The sequence below is a fragment of the Rhinopithecus roxellana genome, chromosome 5, assembly GCF_007565055.1.
Source record: "Rhinopithecus roxellana isolate Shanxi Qingling chromosome 5, ASM756505v1, whole genome shotgun sequence".
NCBI lineage: Eukaryota > Metazoa > Chordata > Mammalia > Primates > Cercopithecidae > Rhinopithecus > Rhinopithecus roxellana.
In genome coordinates, this window is record NC_044553.1 from 132686111 (window position 1) to 132702741 (window position 16631).

Genomic DNA, 16631 nt, shown 5'->3' on the forward strand with positions numbered 1-16631 from the left:
GCATGGGTCCAAGTCATCTAGTACTCCTTGTGCCTGGAATGAAGATAGAGATTGAGGGAAAGAGAGAAGGAGAGAAGGAGAGAAGGAAGGAAGGAAGGCCAGCTGAGTCTGAACAAAATCCTTGTCAGTTGCTTGACTCAGAGAATATCCCTCTCTTGAGCATCCTTTCTTCCAACTGGCCTGAAAAAGCCATCCAGGACACACATAGAATGAATGGAAGAACAATTAATAGGGAGTATGAGATTCACACAGGAGAAGGTTATTTATTCCTGACTTATTCCTTGGAATGTGTTATGGGATCTAATTGCAGGAGACCCCCTCTTAGCACAGGTTCCTTGGGTGGGCAGACACCGGGAATGTCGAACCGAAGAACTAAAGTTTTGTACAGATGTACTGCTGGAGTTCAGATCAAGGCCTGGTTCTCCCCTGGCTATTAGAACAGGGCATCTGCTCATGCCAAAAGGGGGTTACTCCTCCCAGGTCCAACGACAGAAGCCAGCTGTGCTGAGGGGCAGAGATCAGACTGTGATGAGATTTGTCCACTGGTGTCTCCTCCTTTGGGTATCTGTTGGGGGTCAGAGTCCTCCCCACACAATCTGCCTTGATGAAATAATTGCTATACTTACTAAACACGGTCTGAGCACTAGGCACCAAACACACATGACCTTATAAAGGTCCCCTAACGAGAACCTAAGACATAGGTGTCTCTGCCCCATTATTACCTATGAGAAATTTGCGGCATGGAGGAGGAAGGTAGCTGGCCCAGTCTCATGTATCTCATGGATGGCAAAACCCACAATCCTAAAGCTCAGGACTGCCAGGCTCTAAAGATCATCTCACCCCTCCCATCACTGCAGCCAAAATCCCTCCACAAACTGCCATGGTGATACTGCATGATCTACAAAGAAGTGTATGAAAACCAGAAGTGGCTGGAGAGCTGCCGCCGTGAAAAGGGAGTGAAAATGCAAGGCAGGGCCTAAGGACCTGGCAAGTGCTACAGGAGATTGGAGGAGGGGCTGGAGGAAGGGGAGGAGAGACATCTAGACTGAGGGGATTGAGCTAGGACCCTTTCCCAAAGCCACAGCAAACCTGGTATACAGACATCTCGCCACCACTAACTTGGCAATGAGATGCTCACCTCCCAAACCCTTGAGTTCCCAGCGCATGGCCTTCGGGACCCTTCTACCCTCCATGATGCACCCCCACACATGCACATGCACAAGCTTAGCAGGTCTGGCTTATTTAACAGCAAACACAGGCCTGACTCCAGATGTGTTTACCCCACTCGTGGGCCTGCCCCCACAAGCCCATTGTAGACTAAGGCAGCTGGGGACCTGGGTCAAAGATACACTTTCAGGAGCTGGCCGAAGTCCCAGCCTGCCCTTTCTGCCCTCACAGGGGCTGGAAATTTACCCCGGGGCCATAAACAAAAGGAGATTTCTACGGGAACTAGGGCCCCAACCTGGGAAGCTTTCATTCAGCAATCTAGCAGTCCAAACCTGTCAACCTATGATGTGCCAGACCTCTGCTAAGAAATTTTATTTTTTTATTTACTTGTAGATTAGTGCACAGGGAGCCTGGTAACCTGCCCGGGGTCATCTCCAGCAGGGAAGTGCTGGGCCAGGGTATGCAGGCTGAACTCTGTCTGCTTCTGGGGGTAAGATTCCCTTCCCCACCCTGCTGCTCACCCTTGGCTGTGACCAGAAACCTCGCCAGGTCTGGAAACACCTTCAAGTGCTCTGGGCAAACTCGCAAAGTTTCTGATGACCACTGCTGCGTTTCCGAAAGGCTCAGATAACCCCCGAGGCGGGGGACAAGTAAGAGTAGGTGTTGACTGGGTACAGTGGCTCATGCCTGTAATCCCAGCACTTTGGGAGGCCGAGGTGGGCAGACCACTTGAGGTCAGGAGTTCAATACCAGCCTGGCCAACATAGCGAAACCTCGTCTCTACTAAAAATACAAAAATTAGCTGGGCATCATGGTACGCGCCTGTAATTCCAGTTACTTGGGAGGCTGAGGCGGGAGAATTGTTTGAAGCTGGGAGGCAGAGGTTGCAGTGAGCCGAGGTCATGCCATGGCACTCCAACCTGGATGACAGAGCAAGACTCCATCCCCCTCCCTGCCAAAAGAGTGGTGTCATGTACAGAGGACCAAAAAGGTGCCAGATGCACTTATGTGGATTAGTCAATCCTTCTGACAATTCCATAAGGTAGTGATGATAATCCCCAGCCTATAGATGAGAACACTGAGGCTCACAAGATTAAATCACTCGCTCTAGGCTGCACAGCTAAGTGGTGGAGCTGAGATTCAAACCCAGGTTTATTTAAGACATAAATTATCTCACAATTCTGCCCTCATGAGCTACTGCACTTTGCGGAGCCTCTGACCTTGCCCCAAGAACATTAAAAAAGAAAGAAATGTGGAATTAATGTTCTCCCCTGGAAGGGCGTGGCCTGGCTGGGGTCTTGGGAGGATACCGCCAGCCCCCTGCAGATGCAGACTCCCTGACGCGGCCTCTGCTGCGGGCACTCACGGGTGGACATGTCACATCGTGGGCAGGGCTGAGGCTCCAGGAGGAAAATGCAGTGTAGGCGACATCTGGAAGCAGAAATGTGGTAGCTCCAGAAGTTTTCATCTGTAATCTTTGTTTTGCAAGGAATGGGGATTTTTTTTCTCTTCAAAAAGTACTCCACTTCCTTTTAGACCTTTCACAAATATTTTTTTAGGAGAAATAAGGAGAAAAAAAACCCCACAGAATGCCCGTTGCAGCTACTCACTTCCACCATGAATCACAGACACAAAACCACAGCTATGTGGCTAGCAAAGGAACTATGTGTTTTCACATTTCATTATTGGGAATCATTTAGCAATCTTCCCTGTGTCATCTGCAGACAGATAGACACAGACAGACAGACACACCCCTCTGGGTCCCAAGCAGCCTTGTACAACACAGTCATCAGATGACTTTGCAGTGAATCCATTTTCCCCTTCTAATCCTTTTCTGGGAAATTATCCTGCCAGGTTTAAATCTTCCCCTTCAGCCCTTCTGCAGAGGTGGGGTGTGTGTGTGTAAGAGCATGAGAGTGTGTGTTTGTGTGAGTGTGCATGAGAGTGTGTGTGTGTGCATGCGTCATGACAGGGGGAGGAGGAGGAGTGCGGAGACACTGATTCAGTTAATTTCACAAGTGGAAACAAGTGTATGTTTCAGAGTCCCTCCCTTTTTTGAACTGTGATCATACTTTGCTAAAGTTATTTTCACCTGGGAAGCTCACAGTGCCTTTTCTGACAGTGGCAAATTAATTAACTGACGGCAGATTTAAAGATGGAGTAACTGGAAAAACTACTGGACCCATAAATCAGAAACTTCCTTTATATCCTGGACAAGAGGTGAAACCTGATACATAATTGAAAATCTTGAGCTCAAAAGGAGAATTCACGGAGCCTGAAAATATCTCCATTATGACTTTTGAGGCATGTTCTCTCCACAGCTTCCACCCACGCCCCACCACACACGCACATATACACACACACACACACCCAGAAGGTGACCCTCCCTGAGCGAGCAGCCAGTTCTGTAAAAAAGCAGCTGGATGGGGCAAACCTTCCCTGGACCATCTGAAAAACAGCTTTGCCAGTCTTTCCTCTCTTTTCTTGCTTCATTGCTCCCAGCCTCTTCCTTTCAAACAAAAATCCTACAGGATTTAAGTCAGCTAGATGCTATGAGCATAGCTACAAGCTTGAAATGTTTATTCTCACTACTTTTTAAAGTCCTGGGCTGGAAACTGCATACATTAGCATTTTAATGAGGCTGAATGCTGCTCCAGGCTCTCACCGACTTCTGTAGTTTTCTGAAAAGACACTGGATACCTTGCCTAACCCAGTACTCTGCAGTTTCCAAGCCAAGCTGGATGTTACCGCACTTGCCTATGCTCACATGCCCTGGAGACTGGTTCGCACAGTGACTATAATCACAAGTTCTGAAGTTGAGCAGAGCTAGGCTGGAATCGCCCTTACCCTCAGTGTCCTCACTGCAAAGTAGGAGTCATGGGAATACCCACCTCACAGGGTCACGGCAAGGACTGGCAAATGTGCTGAAGATCTTCCACTCGCCCCTGGATTCCTCTCTATCCCACTCTGGGTCCTGGGAGGTTCCTTTGCCCTCTGCCTTCTGGTCCAGTTCAGTCAGTGGGGAACTCCAGCAGGAGGTCAGAGGGCAGGAGAAGGGTGAGTGGAGGTGCAGATCCTCCCAACTCCCTCGTGACAGGTACTGCAGGTGAGCAGTGGCTGCATTCCTACACCAAAGGCCACAGCCCTGTCCACGGCCCTCTTCTATAGCCTGAGCTACCCTGGGTTCTTATGACTGCTGGTCCCTTGCCCCTTTAGGCCTGGAGGGTAAGGGCTTGCCTACGTAGCTACCCTGGGATACTCCATCACTCTTTCTTGTTTTCTCTCGACCCTGCCGGTGCTTTTGTAAATACATTGAGCATGCCATCTCTTTCCTGCTGGAGCTCTAACTGACCCAGACAAGAAAAAGTATTTGCTATCGAGTACTGAGCTCTTACCTACTGACCTGGCACTTTATCCACTTTCCCTTGTGTTATTCTGACCACAGCCTTGCACAGCCAGTGTTGGTATCATCAGCCTTTCACACTGAGACTCCAGGAAGTGAAAGAACACACTTGATAGCACGGCTGGGGAGTAACCGAGTCAAGTGGAACCGGGGTCTGTCTGACTCATGGCCCATGCTCTTAGCCACTGTGCTGAGCTGTCCCCAGTATTAAATTAGGTGGTGCCCGTAAACTGCCAGCTTATTCAATAAGGCTCCATCAATGGTGGGTTAGAACAATAACCATACATACAATCGAAAACACCCACAGTCCTAAATGTTACTCTAGCATAACCCTAACCCAACCCTGACCACAACCCTAAGATTAAAACCGCACCCTAATGCTGCACTACTAAAGTTATTCTTCTAATCTTACCCTAACCACTACCGTACTGCTAAATAGAATGTCACCCTAACCACAACCTTAGTGCTAGTCAATCTTAACCCAAACTTCCACCATGGTAATTAATTCTAAGCACACCACTAAGGCCATGATGAGCTCTGGGGACCCTCTGCACCCCTCTGCTCCTGGGTGCTGGTCCCTGTGCTATGCCATTTATACTCCACTATTTGGACACAACACAATTGACCAAAAGACATTTGTGCCACATCCATGTCCTGCATGTCACTGAGCTGGTGACTCTAAAGTGGGGACAGCAAGGAGGAAAAGAAAAGGGTAGGAATCTAGCACAATGCCTGAAACATAACAAGGTGCACTAAATCCTACTGATGATGAAGATGGTGATGATGAAGATGATGATGATGAACTGGAAGAGGCAGCTTTTCCCATCACCGAGCTGCAGGCTCTGGGAGGACAGAAGGTGAATAGCTCATATCTCAGAGATTTGTTAAGGGCTGGACCTGGGGCTAGGCGGGAAGGAGTCCTCTCCTGAAACCAAACCCAGGATGCAGTCCATATAATCCTCAGCTCTGGGAGAATACTAAAAAAGGGAGTCATTAGGTTGTCATCAGAGAGTTTGAGATTTTCTTGGGCCAGATGTCTGCCTTCAGGCTCAAATGGGAGAAGGGGGCAGGTAGGAGGAAGTGTGTAGAAAGCAGACACCATTTCCCTTGAATCTGCCCAGTGCCCTATGAAGGGAGAGGGAGGGGCCTCCTCCCCTGAGCACTCAGAGGCCTGAGCTGGGCATCCTCACCAACCCAGAGATGTCTGCTCTACACCCAGCATGAGAAAAGGAAGAGGTTACTGGCTTTACCACTCAGAATAAGGAAGGCACACTGGCCCCCACCTTCCTCACAACCTCTCCTGGGACTTTTAGGCTCTGGATCAAAGCATAGCAAGACCGTGTGCCCTGGGCTACATCCGCCCAGAACCAGTGTCTTTTTATCATGAAATAGAAATGTAGCCAGCCATGGCCTGCTCAGGGCCTAACCTCCATGGGTCTCAGGTATTTGTGTGGGTTGGAGAGATGCATGTTAACACTACAAAGCCCCAGAGATCCATCCCCCTTTCAGGGGAACCTGGAAGGGACCTCAACAGTCAAACCCAGCTGGAAAGGACTGCCTTGAAGCAACACGCTTTGTAAGGGAAATAGGAGACATCTCTCTCCTTCCCAGAAAGAAGCCAGGTCTAGTATCACCACATACAGCTGCACAGGCTGTGCACTGCACAACTCTTGGGTTACCTGTCACAGAGACTGTAATGTGAAGGACAACCCCTGGTGTTATGTCCAACAGCTGAAAGGTCCAATGCAGAACAGCAGGCCTCCCTCCTCTGCCTGGCTGGAACACAGTGCTTCAGACCCATCTGGCCACTCCAAGTAGTCTCTGCTGGGCAGGGATGCACTGGGGCTGGCAGAGGTTGAGTACCAAGGGACCCTCCACAAACCTTAGTGTGGCCCATCCACATTTCTAGAACTTACCCTCTGCAACAGCAGGGAGACGGGGCGTGGGTGGTGAAGGAAGTTCTTGGCTGAGACAAAGGTCTCTTCCCACTCTCCTCAAAAAGCACAAGCAGGGCTTCCGCACCCTCAGACTTGGGAAAATAAAATCTCTTCCATTGGATCTAGCTGGAGGCCTACAGTGAGCATTCCTTTCTTCCTAGCCCCTCCGAGCCCTCTTTCTTCCCAACCCACAGTCCCAGCAAAGGAGAGTCCTGGGGGCTCTTCTAAGGCCCAAGAGATGGAAGAAACCAGGAGAAGACTCCTTTACAGCTACCCACAACCCCCTGTCCAGACTCTCAGCACTCCTGAGGGTCTGTCAAGCCCACTCTCGCTGCCCTCGGGGGAGAGGCATTGCCCTCAGTTTGCCTGGCTTCAGACTCCCAGGGCCAAGGGGCACAGGGTGAGGAAGGACCACCCGTTGGGAGGGCTGGGAGAGCCCCTCCATGTCAGTGACATGCTAGGGGATGGTCTGAGCATCAGATCAGAAGGAAATGGCCCTGAGACCATCTCTTTGCTCTAGGAAGCAACAGAAGATGCATTAGGACAGGGATGTCCATTCAGTGGATATTTAGTTAGTGAGGGCCTACTATATGCTGGACACCATTCTAGGAGCTTGAGATGTGTCCGTAAACAAAACAAAGATCTCTGCCCTTGAGGAACACAATAACTGGGAAAAATGGATTGTATACAAATGTACTAAATAAGTAAATTATATGCTATGTTAGAAAGTGGAAAATAGAAAGTACTGTGGAAATAAAAAGTGAGCCAGATGATAGGACTCTCAAGTTGAGAGCTGAAAATATTAAATGTTGGAAAAATGGGAGACATCTCCCTCTTGGAAAGAAGCCAGGTCTGGGGTCACCACATGCAGCTGCACAGGCTGTCCACTGTACAACTCTTGGGGTACCTGTCACAGAGAGTATGATACGATGGAAGGACATCCCCTGTTGTCGTGTTAAGCTGGACATAACAGGGGTATCCTTCCCTAAGCTTAAAATTAAAAGATTTCCTTTAAAATATTTCCTCAAGGGCCTCATTGAGGAGCTTCTTCCTAAAAGTGGCTTCTGTACATGTTACCGGGCATGAGCAAAGGCCCCAGCCCAGTGTCAGGACAGCTAAGAAGTAATAACAAGCATTTGCGAGGCATGTTACAACCCACAAAGGAATCTTTCCCACACGCCTTAGTTAATTTTCACAACATCCCAGTGAGGGGAGAATTAACCCTCTCGCTTTACAGATACGGGGACATTAATGCCTAGTGATGCTAAGTGGCTTGCTCAAGGTCACAAGGCCAGTTAGTAACTAAGAGACCAAAATTGGGTTTACTGATTCCGAGTCTATTCAAAATAGTTTTCAAGGTCCTAAGTGTTGGGGGAATTCCAGAAAAACCCAAGGAGCAATTTTGGGAATCAGAGTTAAACAAACAGGTCAGGGAAAAGAAAGAGAAAAGGCTAAAAAAAAAAAAAAAAAAAAAAAAGAAAGAGAGAGAAGGGCTCAACCCTCGGAGGCCACCAAAAATTTGTAGGGTTGAGTTAACCCCGCAGAGAAACAGCACTCAGTGGCCATGAGGAAGTGGGTGACACAGCACAGAAGATGCAGGCTGCTCAGCCCTCTGCAAGCTTGCCAAGGCGTCAGGGACAGCGAAGGTCTGCCCTGGTAAGAGGCTCACATGTTCTTGTCACAACCTTGGAAACAGGCAAAGGGGAGAATGAGCACATTTCACCATCAGGGATGGAAAATGGCCAGGCTGGCCGGAGTCCTAGACCATTAGTTTTTTGTTTTTGTTTTTTTTTTCTTGAAACAGAGTCTCACTCTGTTGCCCATGCTGGAGTACAGTAGCGTGATCTCAGCTCACTGCAACCTCTACCTCCTAGGTTCAAGTCATTCTCCTGCCTCAGCCTCCCAAGTAGCTGGGATTACAGATGTGCACCATCAAGCCCAGCTACTTTTTGTATCTTTAGTAGAAACGGGGTTTCCATGTTGGTCAGGCTGGTCTTGCACTCTTGACCTCCAGTGATCCGCCTGCCTCAGCCTCCCAAAGTGCTGGGATTCCAGGCATGAGCCACCGCGCCTGGCCGACCATTAGCTCTTGAGCTTAGAGGAGATCCACGCTAGACCTCTGATTTACAAATGCGGGAACAAGCCCAGGAAGGGCAGACAATTTTCCCAAGGTCTCCGAGCACCCATTGGTCTCCTGGCATGTCCCAGCTGAATCAGAGAACCACCTTGGGTCCAAGGGTCTTGAATGAGAAGGAAAAAAGACAAACGGGGCCGCGTAGCCCAAAGGAACAAGCAGAAGGCCTGCAACAGCACACAGAAGCCCAGAGGGGAGGGTGGCAGCAGTGGGAGGGGCTGGAGCAGGAGTCAGGCTCAGAAGGCCAGGGCAGGCCTTTGGGCCGGCCCACAACCTAGTGGCCAACCTGCATCCTGCCTCAGTTTCCCCAGCTATAAGCCCAGACGGTGGGGTGCAGAAAAACTCATCCTGGCAAATGAGGTGTTCCACACTGATTTTTCATAAGCACATGGAGTAGGCAGGTAGGCCAAGAGATTTCAGGTTTATTGGACTGACTGTGTGGCAGACATCCGGCGAATCATGCTACATTATTTCAGTAAATTCTCCCAACCATCCTAGGAGATGGGCATTCATTTTCCCACGTCAAGGTCAAAGGAATTGAGTTTCAGGGAAGTAAAGGAGCTTGCAAAGTTTGTGAGGGCATCAGGATTTACATTCTGCCTAACGCCAAATTTAACCCCCCTGCCCCGGGCTCCCCTGACACACACACTGGGCCACCAGCCACCCTCCTCATGTCCCCTCCTCCAGCCACCAGACTCTAATCCTCAGGCAATCCAGCACTGCCCCAGCCAGGAACCAGTCTGCACTCCCCCATCACAGTGCCACACGGCCTCCTTCCTGCCAGCCAAGCCTGAACCTGCCTCTAGGTTCATGAGACCCTAGTTCATGAGATGGGTCATCAGGAGGCCCATCCACAGCAGCCCTGCAGGGAGCCTTGTCCTGTGTCCTCCCTGACCCCCAGCCCTTTGCTGCTGGCACTGGGGGAAGGGGACATAATTTACAAGCTGCCACACTGAGGTCCCCATGCTGGGTGTCTGTTCCCAGCCACCCTGTTCCCAGCACCTAGGTTTTGTGTGTGTGTGTGTGTGTGTGTGTGTGTGTGTGTGTGTGTGTGTGTGTTGAGACAGAGTTTCGTTCTTGTTGCCCAGGCTGGAGTGCAATGTTGTGATCTTGGCTCACTGCAACCTCCGCCTCCCGGGTTCAAGCGATTCTCCTGCCTCAGCCTCCCAAGTAGCTGGGATTACAGGCGCCCACCACCACACCTGGCTACTTTTTTGTATTTTTAGTAGAGACGGGGTTTCACCATGTTGGCCAGGCTGGTCTCAAACTCCTGATCTCAGGTGATCCACCCACCTCTGCCTCCCAAAGCACTAGGATTATAGGCGTGAGCCACTGCACCCGGCCCTAGCACCTAGTTTCTGATTCTGCCTCATCACAGGGAAAACCTCTTGCCATTCTGTCAACCAGGGGGTGCTACCTTCCCTGCACCTTTGCCCCCAGGAAGGGATGCCTGGGTCTCCCCAGAAGTGGCTCTGGGGCAGCAATCTTTGGATAGTTCCCTCCATTCCCTCAGACTTAGAGAGACCACCCACTTGGAAGCAGAGTCCCTGTGCTCCCAAAAGGAAAGTTAGTCAAGGTCTTGGGTGGAGGTGGGCAGCACTGCCACGGTAAACCTGGGCTCACTCTCAGCAGCAGTAGGTTAAAGATCATGCCAAAAAGTGCCAACAGGGCCCCTGTGAAGCTGTGCAGGCTGAGGCAAGGCGGGGTTCTGCTCTGAGGTAGGGAGCCTCTGCCTGGGTGACCAACCCACATGCAGGTACATGCTGCCACACGTGCCCAGCAGTCCTGGCACTCACCACCTGAGGTTGGACCTCCAACAAGAGCTGCCCTGGTGCTCTGGCCCTTCCCTGTCTCCCCACAGACAAAAACTCAGAGAGATTAGTGCAGGCAGAGGACAGGTGCTGGAGATACCAGGCTGGGAAAGGGTAGGGACAGGCTCCCTCCCCTCTATGAGCCTCTCCTCACCAACAGAATGGCAACACTGGCCACCTGTTGCAGGGAGTTGTGAGATGTAAAATAAAATGGGTGTAGACAGCCAATTGTAGGCATTAAGTAAAATGGGTGTAGACAGCCAATTGTAGACGTAAAGCAAAATGGGTGTAGACAGTCAACTGTAGACGTAAAACCAAATGAGTGTAGACAGCTAATTGACTCAACCCTACTCTGGGCATGTATTTACTCAACGCTACAATGGGCTAAGTCATGCTCCAGGTGCTGGAGAGATATCAACCAAGAAAAGAGAGAAAAATCCCTGTCCTCCCACATCTGACACTTTCTTGGGGTAAGAAGAATAATAATTAAAATAAATAGGTAAAATACCAAAGACATTAGTGTTGCCGAGAAAAATAGCCAGGTGGGAGGTGGGGAGGGTGTGGAGGGCATGATTTTAGATGTGGTGGACAGAGAGGGCTCCACCACAAAGGAAAGGGGAGAGGCAGCCTCAGGAGTGTAGGGGGAAGAGTGTTTTGATGAGGGTTGAATTGTGTACCCGCGGAAAGACGTGAGTCCTAACCCCGGACCTATGAATGCGACCTTATTTGGAAATAGAGTCTTTGTAGATGTAATTAGTTAGGTTTAGATGAGGTCACACTGGATTAGGGAGGACCCTAAATCCAATGACTGCACCCTTATGAGAAGAAGACAACACAGAGACACACAGACACACACAAGGAAGAAGGCCACGTGATGACTGAGGCAGGGTCAAGGTCTTGCAGCTACAAGCCAAGGAAGGCCAAGGATTGCACCAGATATGCTAGCAGAGAGGCGTAGAACCTTCTCCCTCAGAGTCTCAGAGGGAACCAATCCTGCCACCTTGATTTTTGGATTTCCAGCTCCTGAGCTGTAAGAGCATAAATTTCTGCTGTTTTAAATGACTCAGTTTGTTATGGAAGCCTTAGAAAACTAACACAGGGGCCAGGTGCAGTGGCTCATGCCTGTAATCCCAGCACTTAGGCCAAGCCAGGAGGATCGCTTGAACCCAGGAGTTAGAGACCAGACTGGGCAACATGGTGAAACCACATCTATAAAAAAATACAAAAATTAGCCGGGTGTGGCAGTACACACCTGTAGTCTCAGCTATTTGGGAGGCTGAGATGGGAGGATCGCTTGAGCCCAGGAGGTCGAGGTTGCAGTGAGCTGTGACACTGCACTCTAGCCTGGGTGACAGCGTGAGACCCTGTCTCAAAAAAAAGAAAAAAAAAAAAAAATATTCCAGAGCTCCAGGGAGCGGGATAGCAAGTGCCAAGACCCTGAGGTGGGAGCATCTCCAGCATGTTTGAGGAAGATACAGTCAGCTGGCAGAGCAGAAGCAAGATGAACACGGGCTGTGAGTGGTGAGGGTGGACAGTGGGGATGTCAGAAAGACTTTGGGGCCAGATCATGTAGGGCCACCCTTGTGGCAAGCCCTTGATAAGAGGGAGCTCTTCCACTTTGGACAAGGGTCCCGGTTGGAATGTGCTGTAGTGAGTGGGTGTGGTTGGCCCCCATGATCTCCGTCCCTGGGGTTACACCTTTGAATATGTTATGTTAAATGGCAAAAGGAAATTAGGGTTACCAATGGAATTAAGGTTGCCACTCAGTTGACCTTAAAATAGAGAGATGGTACTGGATTACCTGGTGGGCCCAGGGTCATGATATGGGCCCCTAAAAGTGGAAGAGGGAGGCAAGGGAGTGAGTCATGGAGAGAGACAGCCAAAGAGGCAGGCAGAGGGGAGACCCAAACACAGAGCCCACCTGCTGCTGCTGGCTTTGAAGATGGAGGAAGGTGGCCTCAAGCCAAGGAATGAGGGCAGCTCCTCATACGGCCCTCGAGTGACAGCCAGCAAGGAAATGGGGCCTCAGTCCTACAACTGCAAGGAACTGAATTCTGCAGATAACCTGAATGAGCAAGAAAACTGAGCCCCCTTAGAGCCCCAGGAGCCTGCTGACACCTTGATTTCAGCCTGGTGAGACCCATTTCAGATGTGTGACTTCTACAGCTGTAGAGAAATAAATGTGTGTTGTTTGAACCTGCTAATTTTGTGATCGTGTGTCATGGCAGCCGTAGAAAATGAACACAGTGGATAAAGAGGTGGGGTGTGCAGAGAGAGGGAGATCCAGAGGAGAGGGAGCGACCAGGCAGGAGCAGCCTGCTGGTAGCCACTATCATGGGGTCACAGCTCCCCAGACACACCCCAGCCACCCCACTCAGGGCTCAGCACTGCCCTTTAGGCCCCTTGTTGCCCATGTTGTGACCAAGCCTGCTTAGGCTTTTTTTTTTTTCTTTTTTTTTGAGACAGTTTCACTCTTGTCACCCTGGCTGGAGTGCAATGGTGCGATCTCAGCTCACTGCAACCTCCACCTCCTAGGTTCAAGTGATTCTCCTCGAGCCTGTGTAGGATGTCTCCAGGGCTCAGCCTCTAGGTCCTCAGGTCTGGACAAGGAGCAAACCCAGCGGAGGTCCCTCCCATTCTTGACACCTCCCCTTAACCTCCTCTCCCCTAGGGCTGGTGACAATGGTCCTGGTGGAATGACTGTATCCCAAGCCAGCCAAAGCCATTACTGGACCTGCTGACCTCTGAGGCTGAGTCTGGACTCTGATTTCTTCCCATAACAGGTCTACACCTGTTCTGTGTACATGCATACACACACACACACGCACGCACACACACACACACACACTCCAGTTTCCTCTGCTCTTTGCCATCTCCTCCCATCCAACCAAGTCCTCACAGCAAAGAGATCCTGCCCATTGACAGCTATCATGTACTGAACACTGACTCATATCAGGCACCATGCTAAATTTTCTACTCACATGGTCTCATTTAATCTCTCCTGTCATCCTATCAGGTGGACACTATTGGCTCAGAGAGGTTAGGATGAGTGCCTATTGACACACAGCTGGTGAGTGGTAAACCCAGAATTAGAACACGCCAAAGCCTGGGCTCTAACCCTCATTACTCAAAATATGGTCCAGTAGCATCAGCATCCCGTGGGACCACATTAGAGTTGCTTACCCCAGACCTGCCGAATCAGAACCTGCATGTTGACAAGTTCCCAGGTGATTCACCTACTGGTTTCATTTTGAGAAGCGCTGGTCTAAACCACTGCTTTCCAAAGCCTGCTGGTTGTAGGTTCTGGTAACCAGCCCTCTCCCCATCTCTTAAGGCCCTTCCCAGCGCCTGGCTTTTGCTCTCCAGGTGAGGCAGGCACTCTGCCCAGCCTTGGGAAAGAAGCCAGGACGTGAGGCTCAAGGGAGTCTCCAGGCCCCTCCAGCCAGCCCAGACAACAGCTGGACAGCATCAGTCCACGTCTGGCCCTTTGTAGGGCACCCTGCTGCTGCCTGAGACACTCCTGGCCTCTCCCTCTGGTCTTCCTCTCTCGGTCTCTGCCTGCCCTCCTAAAGGGGGCCTCTGGCCATCACCAATTCCTGCAGTGTTCCCCTCCCCAGACATTTGCCTCCCCAACTCCTAGAATGCCCCCTGCATCATGTCACCACCTCTATCTGGACACACAGGGCCTGTCCAAGTTGCTATCAGGAGAGAGGCCAGCGACTGCTTGGGAAACCTGGCCAAGGTCACAGGAAATGTCTGACACCACCAGGCAAGCAGGATTTGGCCTCCTAAAGCAAAACACAGCTGGGCCAGCAGCTGGGCCAATAGCAAGGCGCTCCCAGATTTCATGGCATTGAGGCCCCAGGGCACAGAGAGACTAGGCTGGCTTGGAGGCTGCAGCTCATTAAGAACATCACAGTAGCCCCTGGCCAGGGAGCCTGTGAAAATCAAAGAGGACAGCCCTGCTTGTGGGCCAGAGACCTCACCCAGGACCTCTGCCCTCCACTGCCCGTCACACACAGGAAACCTTCACTGGGGGATGGAAGGCTCACATCGCCCATCCTCCTGGCCTCGCAGCCTCCCCTCTCCCCATCACCTAGCCTCATTCATTTATCCATTTAACTTACACTGATTGAGCACAGAAGTGTGCCAGGCATGGTGTTAGGTACCAGGGACACATTGGTGAATGAGCAGGACACAGTCCCTATGAGTTCCCAGGTAGCTCCCGGTCCAGTGAGCAAATGGACAGACCATCTGAAGGCAGGGTGAAAAGTACTGCGCTAGGGAAAGATGGAACACCCACCGTGGGAACTGGCAGGGGCCTCACCTCCTCCTGCCCTCTGAGCAACACATGGGGTGGTGCCCTTGGCTGCAGGTACGGGCTGAGGGTCCAGTGCCAAGTGGGACCTTTTGTTAGGCTAACTCTGTAGTTTGAACCCAGTGTCAGAGCAAATATGGACCGAGCAGTTTTGATGGGCCAGGCACTGTGGGAGGAGCTGTAGAGAAATCCAAAGCACAGGCCACTGGGTCTACAAGCGGCTGCAGGTGCAGGGCACAGATGCACAGGATGTGTGCCAGAGAGTAAGTGCTGCGGGGGCCAGAGAGCCTAGTGAATGTGATTCACCTTGAAGAATGGGGAGGAGTCAGATGGGCAGGAAGAGGTGATGTGGGACTTCATATGACTCCGACTCAAGAGTGTGAGAGACAGAGTGACGTGCCCAGCAACCCCTGCTCCCAGCACACACCCTGCCCAGCAATCGCGGCTCCCAGGACACACCCTGCCCAGCAACCCCCGCTCCCAGCACACAACCTCATGGGATCAGTGCATCATAAATAAATGAATCCCACAAGCCAACAGAGATGGGCGAAGCTCCGCTAGAAGGACTCTGTGCCCACCCTGGCCCTGGCTGGCCCTTGAGCTGGCACCTCTAGCATTCCTCCAGGTGCCTTACACCAGGCTTACCACCTGGGACCCTCAGCCGGGACTGATCAGAACAAGGCACCCGCACTGCCCACCTGCTCACGGCCAATCCCAGGCCCTCACTGTTATCCACCTGGGGCCTCTTAGCTCTGCTCCTTGTTTCTGCCGCAGCACCTTTGGGCCTTGGCTGCAGGGTTTGGCTCTTTTGCTCTTGACCTTGGAGTTCCCTAGGCCCTTGACCTGAGTCCATCCTTTTTTTCTTCCTGCTCCTAGCTGCCCTTGGAAAACATCTACTTGGGTGCCCAGGGCCCTGGAACCCAGCTCACCAAGAGCCTGGTCTGCCTGACCTCACCTGCTCTCAGAGTCCCTGGACACCCTTAACCTCCTTTCTTTGCTCCTCCTGCAACTCAGCCACTCTCTCCAGACCTTTCCTGCTGGAACCTAACCTCAAGGTCAGCCTCCTCTCCCTGGTTCTTCTGGGCTCTGAAAAGGCAAATCCTCCTTCCCTTTAGTTCAGCAAGGCAGGGTTGCAACATTTCAGAAAGAACTTCTTAAGTAGGAAGCGAATGGAAAAACTAACCTGAAAAACTAAAAGGAAAACACAGTCCCCTAGAAATGGACTCGTTTATAAAGTTCAGATTTCCTGTCCTGAGCTAGAAAAAGTCTAGCCAGATTGGCTGGCAAGCAGGCCAGGGAATCCTGCCCATGAACACTCTCCTTGTTCACTTTCCTTTCTACTCCCTTCTCCCACATGCTTCTTCTTCTCCCCTCTAAGGAGAGAGGCTGAAGCTGGGTGCTGAGGAAACTGAAGGGGCTTCTTCTGGCAGACGAGTCCTTCCTACATCACAGGCACCACAGGCAGAGGAGGAGGAGGTCGGGATGGGGTGTGGGAGAACGTGTATAAAGAACTTTCATGTGTGCCAGGCACTGTTCTAAGCACTTCCTTCATGTTGACTAATTTAATCTTTATGACAATTCATAACACAGGTATTATCATTGTCCCACCTTACTGATGCAGAATCCGAGGCACAGAGAGGTAAGTGACTTACCTGGGGTTGCCCACCTGGGAAATGGCAAAGCCAGGCTGTGAACCAAGAGGCCGTGGTCCCAGGTACATGCCCTCCTCAGCTTTATTTCAGGCACTCGAGGGCAAAGACTTCACTTCCCTCCTCTTTCCACCCCAGCCTGGCAAAACCCAAGTCAGCCCCAACACCTACTCTCCTGCTCATATCTCTGGCCATGCCAGGGAAAGCCAAGG

At 51.1% G+C, this 16631-nt stretch overlaps 1 protein-coding gene across 4 annotated transcripts in view; it reads right to left on the reverse strand.

Moving 5' to 3' along the window:
• LTBP2 (latent transforming growth factor beta binding protein 2) overlaps window positions 1-16631 on the reverse strand; it is a 115986-nt gene that overhangs the window by 71697 nt on the left and 27658 nt on the right. The gene's annotated exons all lie outside the window — the stretch shown is intronic.